This window comes from Salvelinus fontinalis, chromosome 3 (genome assembly GCF_029448725.1).
Source record: "Salvelinus fontinalis isolate EN_2023a chromosome 3, ASM2944872v1, whole genome shotgun sequence".
Classification (NCBI taxonomy): Eukaryota; Metazoa; Chordata; class Actinopteri; order Salmoniformes; family Salmonidae; genus Salvelinus; species Salvelinus fontinalis.
In genome coordinates, this window is record NC_074667.1 from 65,705,605 (window position 1) to 65,726,233 (window position 20,629).

Consider the following 20,629-nt stretch of genomic DNA (forward strand, 5'->3'; position numbering starts at 1 on the left):
AAAGTACACTCAATACCAGAAAAATCTATATACAGTGTGTGCAAATGGAGTAAGGAGGTAAGGCAATAAATAGGCCATAGTAGCGAAGGTGGGCTTTTTACAGATGAGCTATGTACAGCTGCAGCGATCAGTTAGCTGCTCTGACAGCTGGTGCTTAAAGTTAGTGAGAGAGATATGAGTTTCCAACTTCAGCGATTTTTGCATTTCGTTCCAGTCATTGGCAGCAGAGAACTGGAAGGAAAGGCAGCCAAAGGAGGAATAGGCTTTGGGGATGACCAGTTAAATATACCTGCTTGAGCGCGTGCTGCAGGTGGGTGCTGCTATGGTGACCAGTGAGCTGAGAGAAGGGGGGACTTTACCTAGCAGGGTCTTGTAGATGACCTGGAGCCAGTGGGTTTGGCGACGAATATGAAGCGAGGGCCAGCCAACGAGAGTGTACAGGTCACAGTGGTGGGTGGTTTATGGGGCTTTGGTGACAAAACGGGTGGCACTGTGATAGATTGCATCCAATTTGTTGAGTAGAGTGTTGGAGGCTATTTTGTAAATGACATCCCCGAAGTCAAGGATCGGTAGGATAGTCAGTTTTAAGAGGGTATGTTTGATAGCATGAGTGAAGGAGGCTTCTACATCACTAGAGAGTCTGGTGACGTGTTCTACATCACCACTAGAGTCTGGTGACGTGTTCTACATCACCACTAGAGTCTAGTGACGTGTTCTACATCACCACTAGAGAGTCTGGTGACGTGTTCTACATCACTAGAGAGTCTGGTGACGTGTTCTACATCACCACTAGAGAGTCTGGTGACGTGTTCTACATCACTACTAGAGAGTCTGGTGACGTGTTCTACATCACCACTAGAGTCTGGTGACGTGTTCTACATCACCACTAGAGAGTCTGGTGACGTGTTCTACATCACCACTAGAGAGTCTGGTGACGTGTTCTACATCACCACTAGAGTCTGGTAACGTGTTCTACATCACCACTAGAGAGTCTGGTGACGTGTTCTACATCACCACTAGAGAGTCTGGTGACGTGTTCTACATCACCACTAGAGTCTGGTGACGTGTTCTACATCACCACTAGAGAGTCTGGTGACGTGTTCTACATCACCACTAGAGAGTCTGGTGACGTGTTCTACATCACCACTAGAGAGTCTGGTGACGTGTTCTACATCACCACTAGAGAGTCTGGTGACGTGTTCTACATCACCGCTAGAGAGTCTGGTGACGTGTTCTACATCACCACTAGAGAGTCTGGTGACGTGTTCTACATCACCACTAGAGAGTCTAGTGACGTGTTCTACATCACCACTAGAGAGTCTAGTGACGTGTTCTACATCACCACTAGAGAGTCTGGTGACGTGTTCTACATCACCACTAGAGAGTCTGGTGACGTGTTCTACATCACCACTAGAGAGTCTGGTGACGTGTTCTACATCACCACTAGAGTCTGGTGACGTGTTCTACATCACCACTAGAGTCTAGTGACGTGTTCTACATCACCACTAGAGAGTCTGGTGACGTGTTCTACATCACTAGAGAGTCTGGTGACGTGTTCTACATCACCACTAGAGAGTCTGGTGACGTGTTCTACATCACTACTAGAGAGTCTGGTGACGTGTTCTACATCACCACTAGAGTCTGGTGACGTGTTCTACATCACCACTAGAGAGTCTGGTGACGTGTTCTACATCACCACTAGAGAGTCTGGTGACGTGTTCTACATCACCACTAGAGTCTGGTAACGTGTTCTACATCACCACTAGAGAGTCTGGTGACGTGTTCTACATCACCACTAGAGAGTCTGGTGACGTGTTCTACATCACCACTAGAGAGTCTGGTGACGTGTTCTACATCACCACTAGAGAGTCTGGTGACGTGTTCTACATCACCACTAGAGAGTCTGGTGACGTGTTCTACATCACCACTAGAGAGTCTGGTGACGTGTTCTACATCACCACTAGAGTCTGGTGACGTGTTCTACATCACCACTAGAGAGTCTGGTGACGTGTTCTACATCACCACTAGAGAGTCTGGTGACGTGTTCTACATCACCACTAGAGAGTCTGGTGACGTGTTCTACATCACCGCTAGAGAGTCTGGTGACGTGTTCTACATCACCACTAGAGAGTCTGGTGACGTGTTCTACATCACCACTAGAGAGTCTAGTGACGTGTTCTACATCACCACTAGAGAGTCTAGTGACGTGTTCTACATCACCACTAGAGAGTCTGGTGACGTGTTCTACATCACCACTAGAGAGTCTGGTGACGTGTTCTACATCACCACTAGAGAGTCTGGTGACGTGTTCTACATCACCACTAGAGTCTGGTGACGTGTTCTACATCACCACTAGAGTCTGGTGACGTGTTCTACATCACCACTAGAGTCTGGTGACGTGTTCTACATCACCACTAGAGAGTCTGGTGACGTGTTCTACATCACCACTAGAGTCTGGTGACGTGTTCTACATCACCACTAGAGAGTCTGGTGACGTGTTCTACATCACCACTAGAGAGTCTGGTGACGTGTTCTACATCACCACTAGAGAGTCTGGTGACGTGTTCTACATCACCACTAGAGAGTCTGGTGACGTGTTCTACATCACCACTAGAGTCTGGTGACGTGTTCTACATCACCACTAGAGTCTGGTGACGTGTTCTACATCACCACTAGAGTCTGGTGACGTGTTCTACATCACCACTAGAGAGTCTGGTGACGTGTTCTACATCACCACTAGAGAGTCTGGTGACGTGTTCTACATCACCACTAGAGAGTCTAGTGACGTGTTCTACATCACCACTAGAGAGTCTGGTGACGTGTTCTACATCACCACTAGAGTCTAGTGACGTGTTCTACATCACTAGAGAGTCTGGTGACGTGTTCTACATCACCACTAGAGAGTCTGGTGACGTGTTCTACATCACCACTAGAGAGTCTGGTGACATGTTCTACATCACCACTAGAGTCTAGTGACGTGTTCTACATCACCACTAGAGAGTCTAGTGACGTGTTCTACATCACCACTAGAGAGTCTGGTGACGTGTTCTACATCACCACTAGAGAGTCTAGTGACGTGTTCTACATCACCACTAGAGTCTGGTGACGTGTTCTACATCACCACTAGAGTCTGGTGACGTGTTCTACATCACCACTAGAGTCTGGTGACGTGTTCTACATCACCACTAGAGAGTCTGGTGACGTGTTCTACATCACCACTAGAGTCTGGTGACGTGTTCTACATCACCACTAGAGTCTGGTGACGTGTTCTACATCACCACTAGAGAGTCTGGTGACGTGTTCTACATCACCACTAGAGAGTCTGGTGACGTGTTCTACATCACCACTAGAGAGTCTGGTGACGTGTTCTACATCACCACTAGAGAGTCTGGTGACGTGTTCTACATCACCACTAGAGTCTGGTGACGTGTTCTACATCACCACTAGAGTCTGGTGACGTGTTCTACATCACCACTAGAGTCTGGTGACGTGTTCTACATCACCACTAGAGAGTCTGGTGACGTGTTCTACATCACCACTAGAGTCTGGTGACGTGTTCTACATCACCACTAGAGAGTCTAGTGACGTGTTCTACATCACCACTAGAGTCTGGTGACGTGTTCTACATCACCACTAGAGAGTCTGGTGACGTGTTCTACATCACCACTAGAGAGTCTGGTGACGTGTTCTACATCACCACTAGAGAGTCTAGTGACGTGTTCTACATCACCACTAGAGTCTGGTGACGTGTTCTACATCACTAGAGAGTCTGGTGACGTGTTCTACATCACTAGAGAGTCTGGTGACGTGTTCTACATCACCACTAGAGTCTAGTGACGTGTTCTACATCACTAGAGAGTCTGGTGACGTGTTCTACATCACCACTAGAGTCTGGTGACGTGTTCTACATCACCACTAGAGAGTCTGGTGACGTGTTCTACATCACCACTAGAGTCTAGTGACGTGTTCTACATCACCACTAGAGAGTCTGGTGACGTGTTCTACATCACCACTAGAGAGTCTGGTGACGTGTTCTACATCACCACTAGAGAGTCTAGTGACGTGTTCTACATCACCACTAGAGTCTGGTGACGTGTTCTACATCACCACTAGAGTCTGGTGACGTGTTCTACATCACCACTAGAGAGTCTAGTGACGTGTTCTACATCACCACTAGAGAGTCTGGTGACGTGTTCTACATCACCACTAGAGAGTCTGGTGACGTGTTCTACATCACCACTAGAGAGTCTGGTGACGTGTTCTACATCACCACTAGAGAGTCTGGTGACGTGTTCTACATCACCACTAGAGAGTCTAGTGACGTGTTCTACATCACCACTAGAGAGTCTGGTGACGTGTTCTACATCACCACTAGAGAGTCTGGTGACGTGTTCTACATCACCACTAGAGAGTCTAGTGACGTGTTCTACATCACCACTAGAGTCTGGTGACGTGTTCTACATCACCACTAGAGAGTCTGGTGACGTGTTCTACATCACCACTAGAGAGTCTGGTGACGTGTTCTACATCACCACTAGAGAGTCTGGTGACGTGTTCTACATCACCACTAGAGAGTCTGGTGACGTGTTCTACATCACCACTAGAGTCTGGTGACGTGTTCTACATCACCACTAGAGTCTGGTGACGTGTTCTACATCACCACTAGAGTCTGGTGACGTGTTCTACATCACCACTAGAGTCTGGTGACGTGTTCTACATCACCACTAGAGAGTCTGGTGACGTGTTCTACATCACCACTAGAGTCTGGTGACGTGTTCTACATCACCACTAGAGAGTCTAGTGACGTGTTCTACATCACCACTAGAGTCTGGTGACGTGTTCTACATCACCACTAGAGAGTCTGGTGACGTGTTCTACATCACCACTAGAGAGTCTGGTGACGTGTTCTACATCACCACTAGAGAGTCTAGTGACGTGTTCTACATCACCACTAGAGTCTGGTGACGTGTTCTACATCACCACTAGAGAGTCTGGTGACGTGTTCTACATCACTAGAGAGTCTGGTGACGTGTTCTACATCACCAGAGAGTCTGGTGACGTGTTCTACATCACCACTAGAGTCTGGTGACGTGTTCTACATCACCCTAGAGAGTCTGGTGACGTGTTCTACATCACCACTAGAGTCTGGTGACGTGTTCTACATCACCACTAGAGAGTCTGGTGACGTGTTCTACATCACCACTAGAGTCTGGTGACGTGTTCTACATCACCACTAGAGAGTCTGGTGACGTGTTCTACATCACCACTAGAGAGTCTAGTGACGTGTTCTACATCACCACTAGAGTCTGGTGACGTGTTCTACATCACCACTAGAGTCTGGTGACGTGTTCTACATCACCACTAGAGAGTCTGGTGACGTGTTCTACATCACCACTAGAGAGTCTGGTGACGTGTTCTACATCACCACTAGAGTCTGGTGACGTGTTCTACATCACCACTAGAGAGTCTGGTGACGTGTTCTACATCACCACTAGAGAGTCTGGTGACGTGTTCTACATCACCACTAGAGAGTCTGGTGACGTGTTCTACATCACCACTAGAGAGTCTGGTGACGTGTTCTACATCACCACTAGAGAGTCTGGTGACGTGTTCTACATCACCACTAGAGAGTCTGGTGACGTGTTCTACATCACCACTAGAGTCTGGTGACGTGTTCTACATCACCACTGAGAGTCTGGTGACGTGTTCTACATCACCACTAGAGTCTGGTGACGTGTTCTACATCACCACTAGAGAGTCTGGTGACGTGTTCTACATCACCACTAGAGTCTGGTGACGTGTTCTACATCACCACTAGAGAGTCTAGTGACGTGTTCTACATCACCACTAGAGTCTGGTGACGTGTTCTACATCACCACTAGAGAGTCTGGTGACGTGTTCTACATCACCACTAGAGAGTCTGGTGACGTGTTCTACATCACCACTAGAGAGTCTAGTGACGTGTTCTACATCACCACTAGAGTCTGGTGACGTGTTCTACATCACCACTAGAGAGTCTGGTGACGTGTTCTACATCACCACTAGAGAGTCTAGTGACGTGTTCTACATCACCACTAGAGTCTAGTGACGTGTTCTACATCACCACTAGAGAGTCTGGTGACGTGTTCTACATCACCACTAGAGAGTCTGGTGACGTGTTCTACATCACCACTAGAGAGTCTGGTGACGTGTTCTACATCACCACTAGAGTCTAGTGACGTGTTCTACATCACCACTAGAGAGTCTGGTGACGTGTTCTACATCACCACTAGAGTCTGGTGACGTGTTCTACATCACCACTAGAGAGTCTGGTGACGTGTTCTACATCACCACTAGAGAGTCTGGTGACGTGTTCTACATCACCACTAGAGAGTCTAGTGACGTGTTCTACATCACCACTAGAGAGTCTGGTGACGTGTTCTACATCACCACTAGAGAGTCTAGTGACGTGTTCTACATCACCACTAGAGAGTCTAGTGACGTGTTCTACATCACCACTAGAGAGTCTGGTGACGTGTTCTACATCACCACTAGAGAGTCGAGTGAAGTGTTCTACATCACCACTAGAGAGTCTGGTGACGTGTTCTACATCACCACTAGAGAGTCTGGTGACGTGTTCTACATCACCACTAGAGAGTCTAGTGACGTGTTCTACATCACCACTAGAGAGTCTGGTGACGTGTTCTCCATCACCACTAGAGAGTCTGGTGACGTGTTCTACATCACCACTAGAGAGTCTAGTGACGTGTTCTACATCACCGCTAGAGAGTCTGGTGACGTGTTCTACATCACCGCTAGAGAGTCTGGTGACGTGTTCTACATCACCGCTAGAGAGTCTGGTGACGTGTTCTACATCACCGCTAGAGAGTCTGGTGACGTGTTCTACATCACCACTAGAGAGTCTGGTGACGTGTTCTACATCACCACTAGAGAGTCTGGTGACGTGTTCTACATCACCACTAGAGAGTCTGGTGACGTGTTCTACATCACCACTAGAGAGTCTGGTGACGTGTTCTACATCACCACTAGAGAGTCTAGTGACGTGTTCTACATCACCACTAGAGAGTCTGGTGACGTGTTCTACATCACCACTAGAGAGTCTAGTGACGTGTTCTACATCACCACTAGAGTCTGGTGACGTGTTCTACATCACCACTAGAGAGTCTGGTGACGTGTTCTACATCACCACTAGAGTCTGGTGACGTGTTCTACATCACCGCTAGAGAGTCTGGTGACGTGTTCTACATCACCGCTAGAGTCTGGTGACGTGTTCTACATCACCGCTAGAGAGTCTGGTGACGTGTTCTACATCACCGCTAGAGAGTCTGGTGACGTGTTCTACATCACCACTAGAGAGTCTGGTGACGTGTTCTACATCACCACTAGAGTCTGGTGACGTGTTCTACATCACCACTAGAGAGTCTAGTGACGTGTTCTACATCACCACTAGAGTCTGGTGACGTGTTCTACATCACCACTAGAGAGTCTGGTGACGTGTTCTACATCACCACTAGAGAGTCTAGTGACGTGTTCTACATCACCACTAGAGTCTGGTGACGTGTTCTACATCACCACTAGAGAGTCTGGTGACGTGTTCTACATCACCACTAGAGAGTCTGGTGACGTGTTCTACATCACCACTAGAGAGTCTGGTGACGTGTTCTACATCACCACTAGAGAGTCTGGTGACGTGTTCTACATCACCACTAGAGAGTCTAGTGACGTGTTCTACATCACCACTAGAGTCTGGTGACGTGTTCTACATCACCACTAGAGAGTCTGGTGACGTGTTCTACATCACCACTAGAGAGTCTGGTGACGTGTTCTACATCACCACTAGAGAGTCTGGTGACGTGTTCTACATCACCACTAGAGTCTGGTGACGTGTTCTCCATCACCACTAGAGAGTCTGGTGACGTGTTCTCCATCACCACTAGAGAGTCTAGTGACGTGTTCTACATCACCACTAGAGAGTCTAGTGACGTGTTCTACATCACCGCTAGAGAGTCTGGTGACGTGTTCTACATCACCGCTAGAGAGTCTGGTGACGTGTTCTACATCACCACTAGAGAGTCTGGTGACGTGTTCTACATCACCACTAGAGAGTCTGGTGACGTGTTCTACATCACCACTAGAGAGTCTGGTGACGTGTTCTACATCACCACTAGAGAGTCTGGTGACGTGTTCTACATCACCACTAGAGAGTCTGGTGACGTGTTCTACATCACCACTAGAGAGTCTGGTGACGTGTTCTACATCACCACTAGAGAGTCTAGTGACGTGTTCTACATCACCACTAGAGAGTCTGGTGACGTGTTCTACATCACCACTAGAGAGTCTAGTGACGTGTTCTACATCACCACTAGAGTCTGGTGACGTGTTCTACATCACCACTAGAGAGTCTGGTGACGTGTTCTACATCACCACTAGAGTCTGGTGACGTGTTCTACATCACCGCTAGAGAGTCTGGTGACGTGTTCTACATCACCGCTAGAGTCTGGTGACGTGTTCTACATCACCGCTAGAGAGTCTGGTGACGTGTTCTACATCACCGCTAGAGAGTCTGGTGACGTGTTCTACATCACCACTAGAGAGTCTGGTGACGTGTTCTACATCACCACTAGAGTCTGGTGACGTGTTCTACATCACCACTAGAGAGTCTAGTGACGTGTTCTACATCACCACTAGAGTCTGGTGACGTGTTCTACATCACCACTAGAGAGTCTGGTGACGTGTTCTACATCACCACTAGAGAGTCTAGTGACGTGTTCTACATCACCACTAGAGTCTGGTGACGTGTTCTACATCACCACTAGAGAGTCTGGTGACGTGTTCTACATCACCACTAGAGAGTCTGGTGACGTGTTCTACATCACCACTAGAGAGTCTGGTGACGTGTTCTACATCACCACTAGAGTATCTGGTGACGTGTTCTACATCACCACTAGAGAGTCTAGTGACGTGTTCTACATCACCACTAGAGTCTGGTGACGTGTTCTACATCACCACTAGAGAGTCTGGTGACGTGTTCTACATCACCACTAGAGAGTCTGGTGACGTGTTCTACATCACCACTAGAGAGTCTGGTGACGTGTTCTACATCACCACTAGAGTCTGGTGACGTGTTCTACATCACCACTAGAGAGTCTGGTGACGTGTTCTACATCACCACTAGAGAGTCTGGTGCCGTGTTCTACATCACCACTAGAGAGTCTGGTGACGTGTTCTACATCACCACTAGAGAGTCTAGTGACGTGTTCTACATCACCACTAGAGTCTGGTGACGTGTTCTACATCACCACTAGAGAGTCTAGTGACGTGTTCTACATCACCACTAGAGTCTGGTGACGTGTTCTACATCACCACTAGAGTCTGGTGACGTGTTCTACATCACCACTAGAGTCTAGTGACGTGTTCTACATCACCACTAGAGAGTCTGGTGACGTGTTCTACATCACCACTAGAGAGTCTAGTGACGTGTTCTACATCACCACTAGAGAGTCTAGTGACGTGTTCTACATCACCACTAGAGAGTCTAGTGACGTGTTCTACATCACCACTAGAGAGTCTGGTGACGTGTTCTACATCACCACTAGAGAGTCTGGTGACGTGTTCTACATCACCACTAGAGAGTCTGGTGACGTGTACTACATCACCACTAGAGAGTCTAGTGACGTGTTCTACATCACCACTAGAGTCTGGTGACGTGTTCTACATCACCACTAGAGTCTGGTGACGTGTTCTACATCACCACTAGAGAGTCTGGTGACGTGTTCTACATCACCACTAGAGTCTGGTGACGTGTTCTACATCACCACTAGAGTCTGGTGACGTGTTCTACATCACCACTAGAGTCTGGTGACGTGTTCTACATCACCACTAGAGAGTCTGGTGACGTGTTCTACATCACCACTAGAGAGTCTGGTGACGTGTTCTACATCACCACTAGAGTCTGGTGACGTGTTCTACATCACCACTAGAGAGTCTGGTGACGTGTTCTACATCACCACTAGAGTCTGGTGACGTGTTCTACATCACCACTAGACAGTCTGGTGACGTGTTCTACATCACCACTAGAGTCTGGTGACGTGTTCTACATCACCACTAGAGAGTCTGGTGACGTGTTCTACATCAACACTAGAGAGTCTAGTGACGTGTTCTACATCACCACTAGAGAGTCTAGTGACGTGTTCTACATCACCACTAGAGAGTCTGGTGACGTGTTCTACATCACCACTAGAGAGTCTGGTGACGTGTTCTACATCACCACTAGAGAGTCTGGTGACGTGTACTACATCACCACTAGAGAGTCTAGTGACGTGTTCTACATCACCACTAGAGTCTGGTGACGTGTTCTACATCACCACTAGAGTCTGGTGACGTGTTCTACATCACCACTAGAGAGTCTGGTGACGTGTTCTACATCACCACTAGAGTCTGGTGACGTGTTCTACATCACCACTAGAGTCTGGTGACGTGTTCTACATCACCACTAGAGTCTGGTGACGTGTTCTACATCACCACTAGAGAGTCTGGTGACGTGTTCTACATCACCACTAGAGAGTCTGGTGACGTGTTCTACATCACCACTAGAGTCTGGTGACGTGTTCTACATCACCACTAGAGAGTCTAGTGACGTGTTCTACATCACCACTAGAGTCTGGTGACGTGTTCTACATCACCACTAGAGAGTCTGGTGACGTGTTCTACATCACCACTAGAGTCTGGTGACGTGTTCTACATCACCACTAGAGAGTCTGGTGACGTGTTCTACATCACCACTAGAGTCTGGTGACGTGTTCTACATCACCACTAGAGAGTCTGGTGACGTGTTCTACATCACCACTAGAGAGTCTGGTGACGTGTTCTACATCACCACTAGAGAGTCTGGTGACGTGTTCTACATCACCACTAGAGAGTCTGGTGACGTGTTCTACATCACCACTAGAGAGTCTGGTGACGTGTTCTACATCACCACTAGAGAGTCTGGTGACGTGTTCTACATCACCACTAGAGAGTCTGGTGACGTGTTCTACATCACCACTAGAGAGTCTGGTGACGTGTTCTACATCACCACTAGAGAGTCTAGTGACGTGTTCTACATCACCACTAGAGAGTCTGGTGACGTGTTCTACATCACCACTAGAGTCTGGTGACGTGTTCTACATCACCACTAGAGAGTCTGGTGACGTGTTCTACATCACCACTAGAGTCTGGTGACGTGTTCTACATCACCACTAGAGAGTCTAGTGACGTGTTCTACATCACCACTAGAGAGTCTGGTGACGTGTTCTACATCACCACTAGAGTCTGGTGACGTGTTCTACATCACCACTAGAGAGTCTAGTGACGTGTTCTACATCACCACTAGAGTCTAGTGACGTGTTCTACATCACCACTAGAGAGTCTGGTGACGTGTTCTACATCACCACTAGAGAGTCTGGTGACGTGTTCTACATCACCACTAGAGTCTGGTGACGTGTTCTACATCACCACTAGAGTCTGGTGACGTGTTCTACATCACCACTAGAGTCTGGTGACGTGTTCTACATCACCACTAGAGAGTCTGGTGACGTGTTCTACAGCACCACTAGAGAGTCTGGTGACGTGTTCTACATCACCACTAGAGTCTGGTGACGTGTTCTACATCACCACTAGAGAGTCTAGTGACGTGTTCTACATCACCACTAGAGTCTGGTGACGTGTTCTACATCACCACTAGAGAGTCTGGTGACGTGTTCTACATCACCACTAGAGTCTGGTGACGTGTTATACATCACCACTAGAGAGTCTGGTGACGTGTTCTACATCACCACTAGAGTCTGGTGACGTGCTCTACATCACCACTAGAGAGTCTGGTGACGTGTTCTACATCACCACTAGAGAGTCTGGTGACGTGTTCTACATCACCACTAGAGAGTCTGGTGACGTGTTCTACATCACCACTAGAGAGTCTGGTGACGTGTTCTACATCACCACTAGAGAGTCTGGTGACGTGTTCTACATCACCACTAGAGTCTGGTGACGTGTTCTACATCACCACTAGAGTCTGGTGACGTGTTCTACATCACCACTAGAGTCTGGTGACGTGTTCTACATCACCACTAGAGAGTCTGGTGACGTGTTCTACATCACCACTAGAGAGTCTGGTGACGTGTTCTACATCACCACTAGAGTCTGGTGACGTGTTCTACATCACCACTAGAGAGTCTAGTGACGTGTTCTACATCACCACTAGAGTCTGGTGACGTGTTCTACATCACCACTAGAGAGTCTGGTGACGTGTTCTACATCACCACTAGAGAGTCTGGTGACGTGTTCTACATCACCACTAGAGAGTCTAGTGATGTGTTCTACATCACCACTAGAGTCTGGTGACGTGTTCTACATCACCACTAGAGAGTCTGGTGAAGTGTTCTACATCACCACTAGAGAGTCTAGTGACGTGTTCTACATCACCACTAGAGTCTAGTGACGTGTTCTACATCACCACTAGAGAGTCTGGTGACGTGTTCTACATCACCACTAGAGAGTCTGGTGACGTGTTCTACATCACCACTAGAGAGTCTGGTGACGTGTTCTACATCACCACTAGAGTCTAGTGACGTGTTCTACATCACCACTAGAGAGTCTGGTGACGTGTTCTACATCACCACTAGAGTCTGGTGACGTGTTCTACATCACCACTAGAGAGTCTGGTGACGTGTTCTACATCACCACTAGAGAGTCTAGTGACGTGTTCTACATCACCACTAGAGAGTCTAGTGACGTGTTCTACATCACCACTAGAGAGTCGAGTGACGTGTTCTATATCACCACTAGAGAGTCGAGTGACGTGTTCTACATCACCACTAGAGAGTCTGGTGACGTGTTCTACATCACCACTAGAGAGTCTAGTGACGTGTTCTACATCACCACTAGAGAGTCTGGTGACGTGTTCTACATCACCACTAGAGAGTCTGGTGACGTGTTCTACATCACCACTAGAGAGTCTAGTGACGTGTTCTACATCACCACTAGAGAGTCTGGTGACGTGTTCTCCATCACCACTAGAGAGTCTAGTGACGTGTTCTACATCACCACTAGAGAGTCTAGTGACGTGTTCTACATCACCACTAGAGAGTCTAGTGACGTGTTCTACATCACCACTAGAGAGTCTGGTGACGTGTTCTACATCACCGCTAGAGAGTCTGGTGACGTGTTCTACATCACCGCTAGAGAGTCTGGTGACGTGTTCTACATCACCGCTAGAGAGTCTGGTGACGTGTTCTACATCACCACTAGAGTCTGGTGACGTGTTCTACATCACCACTAGAGAGTCTAGTGACGTGTTCTACATCACCACTAGAGAGTCTGGTGACGTGTTCTACATCACCACTAGAGAGTCTGGTGACGTGTTCTACATCACCACTAGAGAGTCTGGTGACGTGTTCTACATCACCACTAGAGAGTCTAGTGACGTGTTCTACATCACCACTAGAGTCTGGTGACGTGTTCTACATCACCACTAGAGAGTCTGGTGACGTGTTCTACATCACCACTAGAGTCTGGTGACGTGTTCTACATCACCACTAGAGAGTCTGGTGACGTGTTCTACATCACCGCTAGAGAGTCTGGTGACGTGTTCTACATCACCGCTAGAGAGTCTGGTGACGTGTTCTACATCACCGCTAGAGAGTCTGGTGACGTGTTCTACATCACCGCTAGAGAGTCTGGTGACGTGTTCTACATCACCACTAGAGTCTGGTGACGTGTTCTACATCACCACTAGAGAGTCTAGTGACGTGTTCTACATCACCACTAGAGTCTGGTGACGTGTTCTACATCACCACTAGAGAGTCTGGTGACGTGTTCTACATCACCACTAGAGAGTCTAGTGACGTGTTCTACATCACCACTAGAGTCTGGTGACGTGTTCTACATCACCACTAGAGAGTCTGGTGACGTGTTCTACATCACCACTAGAGAGTCTGGTGACGTGTTCTACATCACCACTAGAGAGTCTGGTGACGTGTTCTACATCACCACTAGAGAGTCTGGTGACGTGTTCTACATCACCACTAGAGTCTGGTGACGTGTTCTACATCACCACTAGAGAGTCTAGTGACGTGTTCTACATCACCACTAGAGTCTGGTGACGTGTTCTACATCACCACTAGAGAGTCTGGTGACGTGTTCTACATCACCACTAGAGTCTGGTGACGTGTTCTACATCACCACTAGAGAGTCTAGTGACGTGTTCTACATCACCACTAGAGTCTGGTGACGTGTTCTACATCACCACTAGAGAGTCTGGTGACGTGTTCTACATCACCACTAGAGTCTAGTGACGTGTTCTACATCACCACTAGAGAGTCTGGTGACGTGTTCTACATCACCACTAGAGAGTCTAGTGACGTGTTCTACATCACCACTAGAGAGTCTAGTGACGTGTTCTACATCACCACTAGAGAGTCTAGTGACGTGTTCTACATCACCACTAGAGAGTCTGGTGACGTGTTCTACATCACCACTAGAGAGTCTGGTGACGTGTTCTACATCACCACTAGAGAGTCTGGTGACGTGTTCTACATCACCACTAGAGAGTCTGGTGACGTGTTCTACATCACCACTAGAGTCTGGTGACGTGTTCTACATCACCACTAGAGAGTCTGGTGACGTGTTCTACATCACCACTAGAGTCTGGTGACGTGTTCTACATCACCACTAGAGAGTCTAGTGACGTGTTCTACATCACCACTAGAGTCTGGTGACGTGTTCTACATCACCACTAGAGAGTCTGGTGACGTGTTCTACATCACCACTAGAGAGTCTAGTGACGTGTTCTACATCACCACTAGAGTCTAGTGACGTGTTCTACATCACCACTAGAGAGTCTGGTGACGTGTTCTACATCACAACTAGAGAGTCTGGTGACGTGTTCTACATCACCACTAGAGTCTAGTGACGTGTTCTACATCACCACTAGAGAGTCTGGTGACGTGTTCTACATCACCACTAGAGAGTCTGGTGACGTGTTCTACATCACCACTAGAGAGTCTAGTGACGTGTTCTACATCACCACTAGAGAGTCTGGTGACGTGTTCTACATCACCACTAGAGAGTCTAGTGACGTGTTCTACATCACCACTAGAGAGTCTAGTGACGTGTTCTACATCACCACTAGAGAGTCTGGTGACGTGTTCTACATCACCACTAGAGAGTCTAGTGACGTGTTCTACATCACCACTAGAGAGTCTGGTGACGTGTTCTACATCACCACTAGAGAGTCTGGTGACGTGTTCTACATCACCACTAGAGAGTCTAGTGACGTGTTCTACATCACCACTAGAGAGTCTGGTGACGTGTTCTCCATCACCACTAGAGAGTCTAGTGACGTGTTCTACATCACCACTAGAGAGTCTAGTGACGTGTTCTACATCACCACTAGAGAGTCTGGTGACGTGTTCTACATCACCGCTAGAGAGTCTGGTGACGTGTTCTACATCACCGCTAGAGAGTCTGGTGACGTGTTCTACATCACCGCTAGAGAGTCTGGTGACGTGTTCTACATCACCACTAGAGAGTCTGGTGACGTGTTCTACATCACCACTAGAGAGTCTGGTGACGTGTTCTACATCACCACTAGAGAGTCTGGTGACGTGTTCTACATCACCACTAGAGAGTCTGGTGACGTGTTCTACATCACCACTAGAGAGTCTGGTGACGTGTTCTACATCACCACTAGAGAGTCTAGTGACGTGTTCTACATCACCACTAGAGAGTCTAGTGACGTGTTCTACATCACCACTAGAGAGTCTGGTGACGTGTTCTACATCACCACTAGAGAGTCTAGTGACGTGTTCTACATCACCACTAGAGTCTGGTGACGTGTTCTACATCACCACTAGAGAGTCTGGTGACGTGTTCTACATCACCACTAGAGTCTGGTGACGTGTTCTACATCACCACTAGAGAGTCTGGTGACGTGTTCTACATCACAGCTAGAGTCTGGTGACGTGTTCTACATCACCGCTAGAGAGTCTGGTGACGTGTTCTACATCACCGCTAGAGAGTCTGGTGACGTGTTCTACATCACCGCTAGAGAGTCTGGTGACGTGTTCTACATCACCACTAGTGTCTGGTGACGTGTTCTACATCACCACTAGAGAGTCTAGTGACGTGTTCTACATCACCACTAGAGTCTGGTGACGTGTTCTACATCACCACTAGAGAGTCTGGTGACGTGTTCTACATCACCACTAGAAAGTCTAGTGACGTGTTCTACATCACCACTAGAGTCTGGTGACGTGTTCTACATCACCACTAGAGAGTCTGGTGACGTGTTCTACATCACCACTAGAGAGTCTGGTGACGTGTTCTACATCACCACTAGAGAGTCTGGTGACGTGTTCTACATCACCACTAGAGAGTCTGGTGACGTGTTCTACATCACCACTAGAGAGTCTAGTGACGTGTTCTACATCACCACTAGAGAGTCTAGTGACGTGTTCTACATCACCACTAGAGAGTCTGGTGACGTGTTCTACATCACCACTAGAGAGTCTGGTGACGTGTTCTACATCACCACTAGAGTCTGGTGACGTGTTCTACATCACCACTAGAGAGTCTGGTGACGTGTTCTACATCACCACTAGAGTCTGGTGACGTGTTCTACATCACCACTAGAGAGTCTGGTGACGTGTTCTACATCACCGCTAGAGTCTGGTGACGTGTTCTACATCACCGCTAGAGAGTCTGGTGACGTGTTCTACATCACCGCTAGAGAGTCTGGTGACGTGTTCTACATCACCGCTAGAGAGTCTGGTGACGTGTTCTACATCACCACTAGAGTCTGGTGACGTGTTCTACATCACCACTAGAGAGTCTAGTGACGTGTTCTACATCACCACTAGAGTCTGGTGACGTGTTCTACATCACCACTAGAGAGTCTGGTGACGTGTTCTACATCACCACTAGAGAGTCTAGTGACGTGTTCTACATCACCACTAGAGTCTGGTGACGTGTTCTACATCACCACTAGAGAGTCTGGTGACGTGTTCTACATCACCACTAGAGAGTCTGGTGACGTGTTCTACATCACCACTAGAGAGTCTGGTGACGTGTTCTACATCACCACTAGAGTCTGGTGACGTGTTCTACATCACCACTAGAGTCTGGTGACGTGTTCTACATCACCACTAGAGTCTGGTGACGTGTTCTACATCACCACTAGAGAGTCTGGTGACGTGTTCTACATCACCACTAGAGTCTGGTGACGTGTTCTACATCACCACTAGAGAGTCTGGTGACGTGTTCTACATCACCACTAGAGAGTCTGGTGACGTGTTCTACATCACCACTAGAGAGTCTGGTGACGTGTTCTACATCACCACTAGAGAGTCTGGTGACGTGTTCTACATCACCACTAGAGAGTCTGGTGACGTGTTCTACATCACCACTAGAGAGTCTAGTGACGTGTTCTACATCACCACTAGAGAGTCTAGTGACGTGTTCTACATCACCACTAGAGAGTCTGGTGACGTGTTCTACATCACCACTAGAGAGTCTGGTGACGTGTTCTACATCACCACTAGAGAGTCTAGTGACGTGTTCTACATCACCACTAGAGAGTCTGGTGACGTGTTCTCCATCACCACTAGAGAGTCTAGTGACGTGTTCTCCATCACCACTAGAGAGTCTAGTGACGTGTTCTACATCACCAATAGAGAGTCTAGTGACGTGTTCTACATCACCGCTAGAGAGTCTGGTGACGTGTTCTACATCACCGCTAGAGAGTCTGGTGACGTGTTCTACATCACCACTAGAGAGTCTGGTGACGTGTTCTACATCACCACTAGAGTCTGGTGACGTGTTCTACATCACCACTAGAGAGTCTGGTGACGTGTTCTACATCACCACTAGAGAGTCTGGTGACGTGTTCTACATCACCACTAGAGAGTCTGGTGACGTGTTCTACATCACCACTAGAGAGTCTGGTGACGTGTTCTACATCACCACTAGAGAGTCTGGTGACGTGTTCTACATCACCACTAGAGAGTCTGGTGACGTGTTCTACATCACCACTAGAGAGTCTGGTGACGTGTTCTACATCACCACTAGAGAGTCTGGTGACGTGTTCTACATCACCACTAGAGAGTCTAGTGACGTGTTCTACATCACCACTAGAGTCTGGTGACGTGTTCTACATCACCACTAGAGAGTCTGGTGACGTGTTCTACATCACCGCTAGAGTCTGGTGACGTGTTCTACATCACCACTAGTGTCTGGTGACGTGTTCTACATCACCACTAGAGAGTCTAGTGACGTGTTCTACATCACCACTAGAGTCTGGTGACGTGTTCTACATCACCACTAGAGAGTCTGGTGACGTGTTCTACATCACCACTAGAAAGTCTAGTGACGTGTTCTACATCACCACTAGAGTCTGGTGACGTGTTCTACATCACCACTAGAGAGTCTGGTGACGTGTTCTACATCACCACTAGAGAGTCTGGTGACGTGTTCTACATCACCACTAGAGAGTCTGGTGACGTGTTCTACATCACCACTAGAGAGTCTGGTGACGTGTTCTACATCACCACTAGAGAGTCTAGTGACGTGTTCTACATCACCACTAGAGAGTCTAGTGACGTGTTCTACATCACCACTAGAGAGTCTGGTGACGTGTTCTACATCACCACTAGAGAGTCTGGTGACGTGTTCTACATCACCACTAGAGTCTGGTGACGTGTTCTACATCACCACTAGAGAGTCTGGTGACGTGTTCTACATCACCACTAGAGTCTGGTGACGTGTTCTACATCACCACTAGAGAGTCTGGTGACGTGTTCTACATCACCGCTAGAGTCTGGTGACGTGTTCTACATCACCGCTAGAGAGTCTGGTGACGTGTTCTACATCACCGCTAGAGAGTCTGGTGACGTGTTCTACATCACCGCTAGAGAGTCTGGTGACGTGTTCTACATCACCACTAGAGTCTGGTGACGTGTTCTACATCACCACTAGAGAGTCTAGTGACGTGTTCTACATCACCACTAGAGTCTGGTGACGTGTTCTACATCACCACTAGAGAGTCTGGTGACGTGTTCTACATCACCACTAGAGAGTCTAGTGACGTGTTCTACATCACCACTAGAGTCTGGTGACGTGTTCTACATCACCACTAGAGAGTCTGGTGACGTGTTCTACATCACCACTAGAGAGTCTGGTGACGTGTTCTACATCACCACTAGAGAGTCTGGTGACGTGTTCTACATCACCACTAGAGTCTGGTGACGTGTTCTACATCACCACTAGAGTCTGGTGACGTGTTCTACATCACCACTAGAGTCTGGTGACGTGTTCTACATCACCACTAGAGTCTGGTGACGTGTTCTACATCACCACTAGAGAGTCTGGTGACGTGTTCTACATCACCACTAGAGTCTGGTGACGTGTTCTACATCACCACTAGAGAGTCTGGTGACGTGTTCTACATCACCACTAGAGAGTCTGGTGACGTGTTCTACATCACCACTAGAGAGTCTGGTGACGTGTTCTACATCACCACTAGAGAGTCTGGTGACGTGTTCTACATCACCACTAGAGAGTCTGGTGACGTGTTCTACATCACCACTAGAGAGTCTAGTGACGTGTTCTACATCACCACTAGAGAGTCTAGTGACGTGTTCTACATCACCACTAGAGAGTCTGGTGACGTGTTCTACATCACCACTAGAGAGTCTGGTGACGTGTTCTACATCACCACTAGAGAGTCTAGTGACGTGTTCTACATCACCACTAGAGAGTCTGGTGACGTGTTCTCCATCACCACTAGAGAGTCTAGTGACGTGTTCTCCATCACCACTAGAGAGTCTAGTGACGTGTTCTACATCACCAATAGAGAGTCTAGTGACGTGTTCTACATCACCGCTAGAGAGTCTGGTGACGTGTTCTACATCACCGCTAGAGAGTCTGGTGACGTGTTCTACATCACCACTAGAGAGTCTGGTGACGTGTTCTACATCACCACTAGAGTCTGGTGACGTGTTCTACATCACCACTAGAGAGTCTGGTGACGTGTTCTACATCACCACTAGAGAGTCTGGTGACGTGTTCTACATCACCACTAGAGAGTCTGGTGACGTGTTCTACATCACCACTAGAGAGTCTGGTGACGTGTTCTACATCACCACTAGAGAGTCTGGTGACGTGTTCTACATCACCACTAGAGAGTCTGGTGACGTGTTCTACATCACCACTAGAGAGTCTGGTGACGTGTTCTACATCACCACTAGAGAGTCTGGTGACGTGTTCTACATCACCACTAGAGAGTCTAGTGACGTGTTCTACATCACCACTAGAGTCTGGTGACGTGTTCTACATCACCACTAGAGAGTCTGGTGACGTGTTCTACATCACCGCTAGAGTCTGGTGACGTGTTCTACATCACCGCTAGAGAGTCTGGTGACGTGTTCTACATCACCGCTAGAGAGTCTGGTGACGTGTTCTACATCACCACTAGAGAGTCTGGTGACGTGTTCTACATCACCACTAGAGAGTCTGGTGACGTGTTCTACATCACCACTAGAGAGTCTGGTGACGTGTTCTACATCACCACTAGAGTCTGGTGACGTGTTCTACATCA

At 48.0% G+C, this 20,629-nt stretch overlaps 1 protein-coding gene across 5 annotated transcripts in view; it reads right to left on the minus strand.

Annotated features, from left to right (window-relative positions):
- LOC129851348 (sarcolemmal membrane-associated protein-like) overlaps positions 1 to 20,629 on the minus strand; it is a 199,886-nt gene that overhangs the window by 58,885 nt on the left and 120,372 nt on the right. The gene's annotated exons all lie outside the window — the stretch shown is intronic.